Raw genomic sequence first — 9,545 nt, 5'->3', positions numbered from 1 at the left:
GGTAGGCGGGGGCGCTGGGTGTGCGGTTGTGTCCACTCCGTCCCTCTGTGGCAAGCGGAGGTGCTGGGTGTGCAGTTGTGTCCACTCCGTCCCTCTGTGGTAAGTGGAGGTGCTGGGTGTGCAGTTGTGTCCACTCCGTCCCTCTGTGGTAAGTGGAGGTGCTGGGTGTGCAGTTGTGTCCACTCCGTCCCTCTGTGGTAAGTGGAGGTGCTGGGTGTGCAGTTGTGTCCACTCCGTCCCTCTGTGGTAAGCTGAGGTGCTGGGTGTGCGGTTGTGTCCACTCCGTCCCTCTGTGGTAAGCTGAGGTGCTGGGTGTGCGGTTGTGTCCACTCTGTCCCTCTGTGGTAAGCTGAGGCGCTGGGTGTGCAGTTGTGTCCACTCCGTCCCTCTGTGGCAAGCGGAGGTGCTGGGTGTGCGGTTGTGTCCACTCCGTCCCTCTGTGGCAAGCGGAGGTGCTGGGTGTGTGGTTGTGTCCCCTCAGCAGCTGCCCTATTTAAGGACTCATCGCCGACTGAGCTTATTTACTCGTCCATGAACATGTTAGCACATGTGTATACTTCTGTGTAAAGAGTTCATGCAACAGTTAACCTTGTAGCTCACGAGTGTAGTTTTGAGAGCACTGAGTGGGGATAGTCAGAGAGAAGTGGGGTCCTTCTGGCTCCTCAGGCTAACAACTGAAACCTAGGAGCCTAACCACAGCACTGCATGGTGATGCGGAATCCGGACATCCTGGATGAGGAGCGGGGTTTCTGGCCCGTCCTTTCTCTATTTGCTTCATCATTTACAGAATCGAGGCTCTGGGGACCAAGAAGCTTAACCAGATGCCCAGGTGGTGGGCAGCAGAGAAGCCTCTATGAAGAAACACTCGCACTGCTTCCACACAGACGGGTCTGGCTGCAGGAGCTCAGTGAGGCCCTCCACACTGAGGAGAAGCGGGCCCCACCGTCCTCTCAGGCCAGCTCTTTAGGAATAAGGCAAGGCAGGGGTGGCCACAGCAACCAGAAGAGCAAGAGTTGTAGTTACTTTCCAGACTGTCCAGCCCCATCTCCCTAGAAGAGTTCCCAAGGTCAGGAGAGGTCACGTAATGTACCCAATGCCATAGAACCAATCAGCGTCAAGGTCAGGTCAAATCCCAACTTAGGTTCCCAGGCTAGTTCTTCTAGGCCAGGAAATGTCCCTGGTGTAGTGGGGTGTCGCTGCACAGCCTCCCAGTGGCAACAAGATGGGCTCTGACCCATGCCACTTCGGGGTGTGGCATTGGCACTTGTCCCCTCCTCTTGCTCTGTCATCCTCCAGCATGGGGGTCTTCACAGGCTGATCCAGCACAAGCCCTCTTCAGCCTGCCACCAGCCTTCAGTGTTCCCAGATTCAGCTCTTGGCCAAGGCTGGTGGGACTGCTGTGTGGCCAGGGGCCAGGCCATCCTTGGACATTCACCCCAACATGACGCCCTTGACCATTCGAGCAGTGGATAGCCCTGTTCTCGTGGGCCGATAGGATCTGCCCGGCATCCAAGGCGTCTCCCAGCCCGTTCCTCCTTGCTGGCTCCAGCGGCTCCCCTCTTCTCCCCTTCTCTGGACCTCATGCCCTCTGCGGCCAATCACTTCTCACTGCTTCCTTTCCCTTGCAGTTCCCTGTAAGTGGCCACCCAACAAGTGCTGCCACGGTGGGTGTCTCTTGCTCCAGGACTGTCAGCCCCCTCCCTATTCCCACAGCCAGGGTGGTTTAGCCTGCTGGGCCTCACATGGTTGTGTAGCTCCTAGGCTGTTCGCTGTGATTTAAGGAGGGGCTGTCTGAGCTCCCCAGCAAGGTGACAAGCCCAGATGATGTGAGTAACATGGTGGCCCCTACCACGTAACAACTGATTGGCTGAAACAGAGCCTTTTAGTTTTCGATTGCAAGAAAATAGCATTACATACTGTTAATATGCCCTTCGCATGGAGGCGGCTGAATCAATTGGCCATTGGTGAGCTTCCGTTCTGGCTCCTTCTCATACTTCCTCCTCATCCAGGTGGCTTCTCTTCCCACACCCCTCCACTAGGGTCTCTGGAAGTCACGGATCATTCACCAGCCACGCCCATTTCTGGCCTGGAAGTATGACAACTTACTCTTGCTCTTTGGGAAAAGAAGTTGCTTTCCATGCGCCCACATTGCTTTGATTATACGATGTCACCAGCCCCCGTGAGCATTTTGTGGATGGAACTGGCCTATGAGAGAGCACTTGGACCAGTCAGAAAGCAGCCTTTAATTTTTTTTTCTTTTTTCCCAGACAAAATTAAACCTGGTTTGACATCAAAGGAGGGTCTGGGGAGCGTCAGTCTGAGAGATTTCCGTTTTTATCAACATTCTCTCCAAACTTCCTCCATTTTCAGCAGCCTGCCAATTCCCTTGAAAACACGGCCCTGACCCTGAAAAGGCCTCGGGAAGCCCGCTGAACATGAAAACCATAAAAGTAGGGGTTTGAACTTCACAAAAATAACAGCTGGGGAGAGTCGAATGGAAAAGGGCTTGGAAGTCTAGGAAAAGAACACGTTTGTGAACTTGCACACACACCTGCGAAACGCCATTTGGACCACATCCGTCATCATCTAATTAAAAATGTACAAGCCTGAAACTTTTCTTTTTTGCTGGCCCCAGCCTGAGACACTTTTGAAAAGAAGAAAAGTGCAGTCCTGTGGTCGGAGAGGAGATGACGATCGGGGGCTGTCCCTGTGTTCCCCACGCGTGGCGTCTCTCCCCTCTGCCCCCACCCCGCCCTCTTCCCTCTCCCCCTACCCCTAGCGTGCCCCTGAACCAGTCATTTACAGGAGATGGCTGTCGTGGTGCATAAAGAAATAATTTAAAAATCTTCAAAAGGCTGGCAGCATAAAAATCCCTGGCTCTGTCGTTTCTCTGTTTCTGCAAGCAGCAAAAGATCCATAATTCTCACACTTAATGTAATTCCAAGACATCTAAAGTGATTTACAGTCGGTTTACTCAATACTTTCAGCTTTATTTAATGTAACAGTTATGGCACATAAAAAGTTTATTGAAAATCCTTTGGGAGTGCGATTGAGTAAGAAAGCGTCGTTGCTAATACCATTACAGAAACAGAAGGGAAGGCTCTCAGCCTGTTTCCTCCATGACCTTTATGGTCCCCGAGCAAGGGTGATGCAGGAGAGGACCTGGCATACCCAGCGGCCATGGGGAGCTGGGCTTGCTGCTGGCTAACGGCCGCCATCTTGGCTGTGCCGAGCCTGGCAGGCAAGGTGACAGGCCTTGGTTTAGATGACCCTGGAGTCTCTGTTACTACACGGAGTTCAGGTTCAGAAAGCCTGTGAACGGGGAAAAGCCAGCGTCATTATCCCCTCTAATGCCGCCCTGTCCTCTATTTTGTAATAAGTCCTCCTTTTCACCGGGCCATGTCCACAGGAGTCCCTACCAGGCCCTGAAGTCCCCATAGCTGTGGCCGTGGCTGTGCAGAAGAGCGGAGTCCTGGAGAGAGGCTGCCAGCCCCTTTGGAGGCAGGAAGGTTGGGCTCCTGCCAGGCGGGTGGTGAGAGCCCTTCTTCCCGAGGGTCCTGCAGGGGCTGTGTGAACAAGGACATGGCCCACTGCCATGGCGCCTTTCACCCCTTGACCCGCACCCACTCACCTTCCTACTGTCGGCGAAAGAAAACAGGCTGGAAGAGGGCTGGAAGGCAACGGAGGAGCTTGCTTCTCTGACGTCGGTATGTCCACTGAAAACCGCCTCTTGTCTCTTGACGAATGACCTCATCTCCTGTGCCTTCTCTACCCAGGCTAACTGCTGCTGTCTGGGAGTTGTAAGAACCTGATGGCCGTGGAGGGAGCCCTGGAGCGAGCCCTGGAGCAGCTGGGACATCTCGTTTACTCTCCCACTCGCGTCTCCTGAACGCGCGGCTGAGTGCTGGTCGTCAGGGATTTCTTCATCTCTGTAGTGGTAGTGCCCTTGGGATCTCTCTCTTTGCCACCCCTACCCCAGCTTTGAGAGATGATGTACTCTGCACTTAGAGATATTATGGCAGTCAGAGTGTTCCTTGTTTAAATACAAATTTAAACAACAAAACATTCCCAATGAATATAATTTCAGATTAAATGACTCACTTTCGTTTCTGCACTAAACATATTTTAAGTTTCCCACATTGTCCCAGAGTCATTAATAAGGTGGTTGTTTTTCTGAGCGGCGCTGCGAAGATGCTTCCGGGACCTCTGGAAGCTATTTGCCCTAGCTCTAAATATCTCGTTTTGCTTTCTGGGTTCCCATAACTGTTTCACATACACATACAAACACGCACACACATTTCACTTTTTTTTGCCTATTGTTTTAATTTTATTTTCCATCCATATTTATTTATATATTTTAGAGAGGTTTTCGCTATTAGAGCACATGTGCTTGCCAGAGACACAGAAAGAGACAGAAAGTGAGAGAGTGAGAAATCACCCTGCACAGACACACCCCAAAGGGAATGGCCACGCTGCAATCCCTTCTCCTCCATTCTCCTCTCAGGATTTTTGGGCAGGCACGCAGACATGCCTGGCATGAGTTTCAAGCTGCCGGGTCTGGCACATGAACACCATCAGCCATGTGGGAGTCTAGCACCTTAATCACTACGCCACCTGCTGGCTCCTAACGTCATTTTCTAATCTCTGAGTAAAACACCAGATAATCTCATTGAAAACTTGATTTTGTGGTATTTATTTTATTTTTTTCAGAGGTATTTTTCCTTTTTCTTTTTTCTAGAGAGATTTTTGCTAAAGGGCATGTGTGCTCACCAGAGAGACGGAAAGCGAGAAATCATGCCTTAAGGGAATGGCCATGCTGCAATCCCTTCTCCGCCATTCTCCTCTCAGGATCTTGGGCACGCACGCACATGCACCTGACATGAGTTTTAAGCCACCAGGTCCGGGACTTGAACCATGGTTGACTACAAGGGAGTCCAGCAATGTAACTATTATGCCATCTGCTGGTCTCCAGAGGTATTTTTCTACATGCCTCCTGCTTCTTGCCTTTGCTCCTAGTAATTCTCGTTGGGTTGGTGCTGGGCGTATACGTGATGTATGGAGTTGTACATATGTGTGGACAAAGCTATTTATAACACGCTTGAGAGTTTAAAATGAACTTACAGCAGGTATTGCTAACGTACTGCTAAGGGCGATGTGACAGTTCCTTGTGACCTCCTTTTCCCTGAGAGGGGAGCAACGCCACTCCCGTGTGATGGGCTCTGGTAAACCCTTGATCTCTCAGTGAGGACTGTACTTCCAGACCCCCAGCCCACAGGCCCCAGCCCTCTCCCTGTTCGCAGTCCATGATGGATTGAAACCATTCTCTTGAGTTTCCGCAGCTCAGTTCTGCCATGACGACCACTTCTGCTTTACGACGATTAGTACCCGCCCTCCATTTAGGAAGTGTGTGCTGAGGAGAGCTGACACTTCCTAGCCCTGCTGGGAGCCTGGCAGGGCGTTGTGCCTCTCCCCAGGGTGCACCAGGTACAATGCCTTCATAGCAAATCAGACCCTTTTCGCTCCGGTATTGTCCTACCCGCCTGCTCTTCATGCCCCTTAGTGATTACCAAGAGAATTATCTTCTGACCGCACGGCCTTGTGTGAGTTAGGAAGAGCTGGTGTGACAGCTCGGGGCTGGTAGTAGTCAGTCAGGCTGTACTTGTGTTTTGGAGGAGGGCACCGGGGGCTCTTCCGGCCACGTCTGAGGTTGTCTCTGGCAGTAACTAGCTCCCGAGCACGGCAGCGCTTTGTGACGTGCTGTGACACGGGCACTGCGTCTAAGCTCTCGCCCACAGCGAGTCGGGAGGACTGCCCTTCCTGCGCCCTGCACCATCACACACTGACCCCGGGTGAGCCCTCCATGCATGCGGCCTGCGGTCAGAGGCGGAGCTGGGACTTGGAGCCAGGGCCCGCAGTTTGGGACCTGGGCTCTTCCCTGGAGCCACTGGGCCACGTGAACAGCACGCTGCAGAGCGAAGGTGCCCTCGGCCACCCAGAAGGGTGACGTCTGAGTGTGCTTCTCTTTCAGGTGTCACATTCTGTCCCCTGAAAGGTCCTGCTCTCGAAGAAGCCCACTAAGGAGCTGCCGTACTAAGGACTAGTGCTGTTGCCATGAGCTCCAAGGGCATTTTGTATTAATTAGGGACCTCCAGACTGAAAACCTTCTGAGGTTGACACCAGTGGATGTTTAATGTCAGAATACAGCTTCCTGGCAGGCGGGGTGGGAGAAAAAAGTGATGGGAAGTCTTTCTTCAATGTCAGTGACATTCTGCATCTTACTAGTGTGAACTTTTTTGTCATGCGCACAACACACCTTAGTTCACTGGGCCAGTTGGTGCTCCGAGGGGGTCAAATGCGCCTTGCTGGTGGGGGTCGTTGTATCAGTAACCACCAGAGGGCAGCAGAGGGCTGGAACTGCTGACTGGAATAGGAACTAGGTTAATTCTTTAGGAAAAGGTCCAGAGAGACCCACAGGATTGCTACACGTGGTGGAACCATACACCTTCTCCCGGTCAGAGCCCTTTTTCAAGGCTGGTGCATCTGTCCCCCAGCTGCTGGGAGCACAGCGGCTGACGGCTTGCAGGTGCGTGGTCCTGAGAAGGCCCCACCTGGAGGACTGTTTAGCTCAAGGTGTGGCTTCCTCAGGGTCCTGGCCAAGGGCTGACTAGTGCAAGGAAACAGAGGCCCAGCCCCTTCCCCCAGCTTGGGATAACTCTCCAGGTCCATCCAAGGTGCAAAGCTCCAGGAGTGGGCCAGCAGGTGGCATGGTGGTTAAGGTGCTAGCTGCCCACATGGCTGACTGTGGTTAGAGTCCTATACTCAGCCGTTTGAGAATCACAACAAATAAATAAATGAATGTTAAAAACAAACAAAGCATGAAGCTCTAGACTGGTTGAGGCCTTAATTTGGGGTCAGCTTCTTCTGTGCGATCTGCCTTTCTGGGTTCCGTACAGGTAGATCTCCAGTGACCACCTTCTGGTCAACACGCACCACTCAGAGTTAGCTTTTAGGGAACTCCATTGAAGATGTTCAACTCCTTGGTGGGAGAAGGCCAGCTGTGAAACCCGAGGAGTAAAGGCAGAGACCAGCATTCAGCCTGGAGCACTCTTGAAACATGGAGGAATACACGGTCCGAGCTGGGAGTAGATCTGTCAGATGCCTACTGGAGTAGGCAGGCACTGGGGGTGTATCTAGAGCTCAGTCCAAGGTCCAACTGAACCGGGGCCACAAAATACGGAACCACAATGGACCAAGGAAGCAAGTAAAATGACTTTAATGAGGACTGAGGATAATAAGACGTTGCAAGGGAGATCCGAAGGCCTCTTTCTCTGCTGTTCCTCCTCCTTATGCCCCACGTCGAGGGACTGGCAGCACCCACAGAGTCAAGGACCCGGCTAAGCATGGTGTGTGTAGTTGTCTCCACAACCTCCTGCGACAATCTCCAGACCCCTAAGCCAGGATCACACAGCACATTCCGTCATGCTTCCTGTAAAGCATGGCTAAAGGAAACTGGTGAAGAAATGGAGTTCTATTGCTTTCAGGCTCTCTCTCCAATTTCTCTGATACATTTTTTAACCTTGGGGCTCGTAGGCCATTGCCCGTTTTCGAGTCCATTGCAGGCTTGTTCCACCTAAATAATCCAGGGGCTGTGCGTTCCCTTAGCTTCAGTGGGCCCCCTTCCATCCAGCCTCCCGTTTAGAGAAATGGACAAGCAGCAGATCCAGCATCCTGGATGTAGCAGAGGCTGGGGGCTCCGCAGGGACATGGCTGAGCGGCCTATGGATTAATGTACTATTATTACATTACTCTTTAAGCTTCAAAGGTCTGCCAGGAGGGCTAAGCTCGCTATCTATTCCATGACATTTTAAGAACAAATAATACATTAATATATTTAATTTGAGAATAAACACATACATTACAGGCAGGGGATTTTGTCTATGCTGATAAGGCACCAACTGACCTTTCCAGAGCAATCCCAGCACGCAGAGCCAAAGAGGGATGTGTTCCAAAAAACCTTTTGTATCCATCAGCTGTAGAACGTGGGCCTCAGTGCCGGTTCGGCCGTGTGGAGCTGCAGCTGCCATGTTCTTGGGAGATGGGAGCTCCGGCTGTAATTACCCCTTCGACACTAATCTGCAAGAACACTAAATCTTGTGGCCTCAAATTAGTTAATCAATTAAGTGTCAAACCACAAAATGTTGGCGATTTTGGTTTGTATTTATTACCTTGGCAGCAGTCTCTCCCTCAGCCTTGGCTTTTCCCCCCTTCTCCTTGCAGGGGAGCTGGCTTTTAAAAGCGACCAGTCAGTCATTGTCTATTTCTGGCCTATTAGCAAAACAGTTGAAGTTACATAAGCCTGGTGCCTGGGACCAAAACGGCCTTGAGATCGACAGCTTGGCCAGCGCGCAGGCCAAGCCGTGTGTTTTCTGTGCCTTCCCCAAGACCGACTCAGAAGAACCACGGCCCATGAGCCAGCTCGGGTCAGCCATCTTGGAGACTCCACGAATTGATTGGGAGCCTAGTTTGTTGTCACATCACTCCCAGGAGGTGAGCAAGGGACAGGTGGTGTTCCTAGGATTCCCTGGTCAGAATCTCTGTTTTCGTCAGGCTCCTTGTTCCCACCCCCACACGGCTGTGCCTAGACCGTGGCCATGGGCTATGAGGTGACCAGGGTGTGGCCGTACCCAGGGTTCTGCTGCAGCTGCCTGTATGTCTCATAGGCTCAGCTGAAAAGACCCCAAGAACATGTCACGGCACCTCTGCCCACTCGTGCCGTCTGCTCGGCATAGCCACATCTAGGGCTCAGTCTCACCTCTCACATAGGCACCACCGAAAACAAGATCTGTTCCACTCGGTGATAAGAAACCTCAAGGTGAGACATGGCCCCAGCATTTAAGGAGTGCTCAAAGTGAGGGACAAGGTTTCTGTCCCAGCATTTAAGGAGCGCTCAAAGTGAGGGACAAGGTTTCTGTACGTAACACAAGCCAAAGTTTAACCCTACAGGACACTGCGTATGTTCAACTACTGAGCTGTGCTCACACTTACACGACTAAGAGACAGGTGGTCCCTGCTCCACGACTGTCCTGAGACAGCAAACCCTGCAGAACGACAGATGGACAGGCCATCCAGCGGTCCAAACAGTGGCCTGTGGACAAGCGCCTACCCCAGCAAGCACCTCCTTTTCAGATGTGGGGGAATTGAAATGTTCTTGGTGATGTAATGGTGATAGTAGATCATCATTTTTTAAAATGCCTTTCATTAGGTAAACAAATACTTAACTATTAGTCCCCAAAGATTTTTTTTGGTTTATTCACGTTTTCCATGAGAGAGACAGAGGGGAGTCACCCCTAGTAGGATCCTCATGCCATGGCCCTACCCCACCTGTCGGCCTGGGTCCTGGGCTCTTGCGACATGCCCAGCAGGTATAGGGAGATCTCTGCACGTGAGCCAGGACCTTCCCACATGGCTTCCTGTTGTGAGCGTCAAGTTACTGCTGTGCTCTGCAGCTGGCCAAGCTCTCCCCCATTCAAGTTTCTGTTTTGAAG

General features: G+C 51.9%; 1 long non-coding RNA gene across 2 annotated transcripts in view; it reads left to right on the top strand.

Annotated features, from left to right (window-relative positions):
- The window catches only part of LOC102499049 (uncharacterized), a 71,552-nt gene extending 67,548 nt beyond the window's left edge, over window positions 1–4,004 (top strand). Inside the window, exon 4 of one of the 2 annotated variants that reach the window (XR_003547848.1) lies at window positions 3,777–4,004. This is a non-coding gene — a long non-coding RNA (uncharacterized LOC102499049). Of the gene's footprint in view, window positions 1–2,267; window positions 2,843–3,776 lie in introns of those variants that run through there. The other variant, XR_003547849.1, reaches the window with a different exon arrangement.
- The last annotated feature ends 5,541 nt before the right edge of the window (window positions 4,005–9,545 follow it).

Source organism: Tupaia chinensis, unplaced genomic scaffold (genome assembly GCF_000334495.1).
Source record: "Tupaia chinensis unplaced genomic scaffold, TupChi_1.0 Scaffold145648_1, whole genome shotgun sequence".
Lineage (NCBI taxonomy): Eukaryota > Metazoa > Chordata > Mammalia > Scandentia > Tupaiidae > Tupaia > Tupaia belangeri.
Note: the sequence above shows the minus strand (reverse complement) of the source record. Positions and strands in the feature narration are given on the sequence as shown.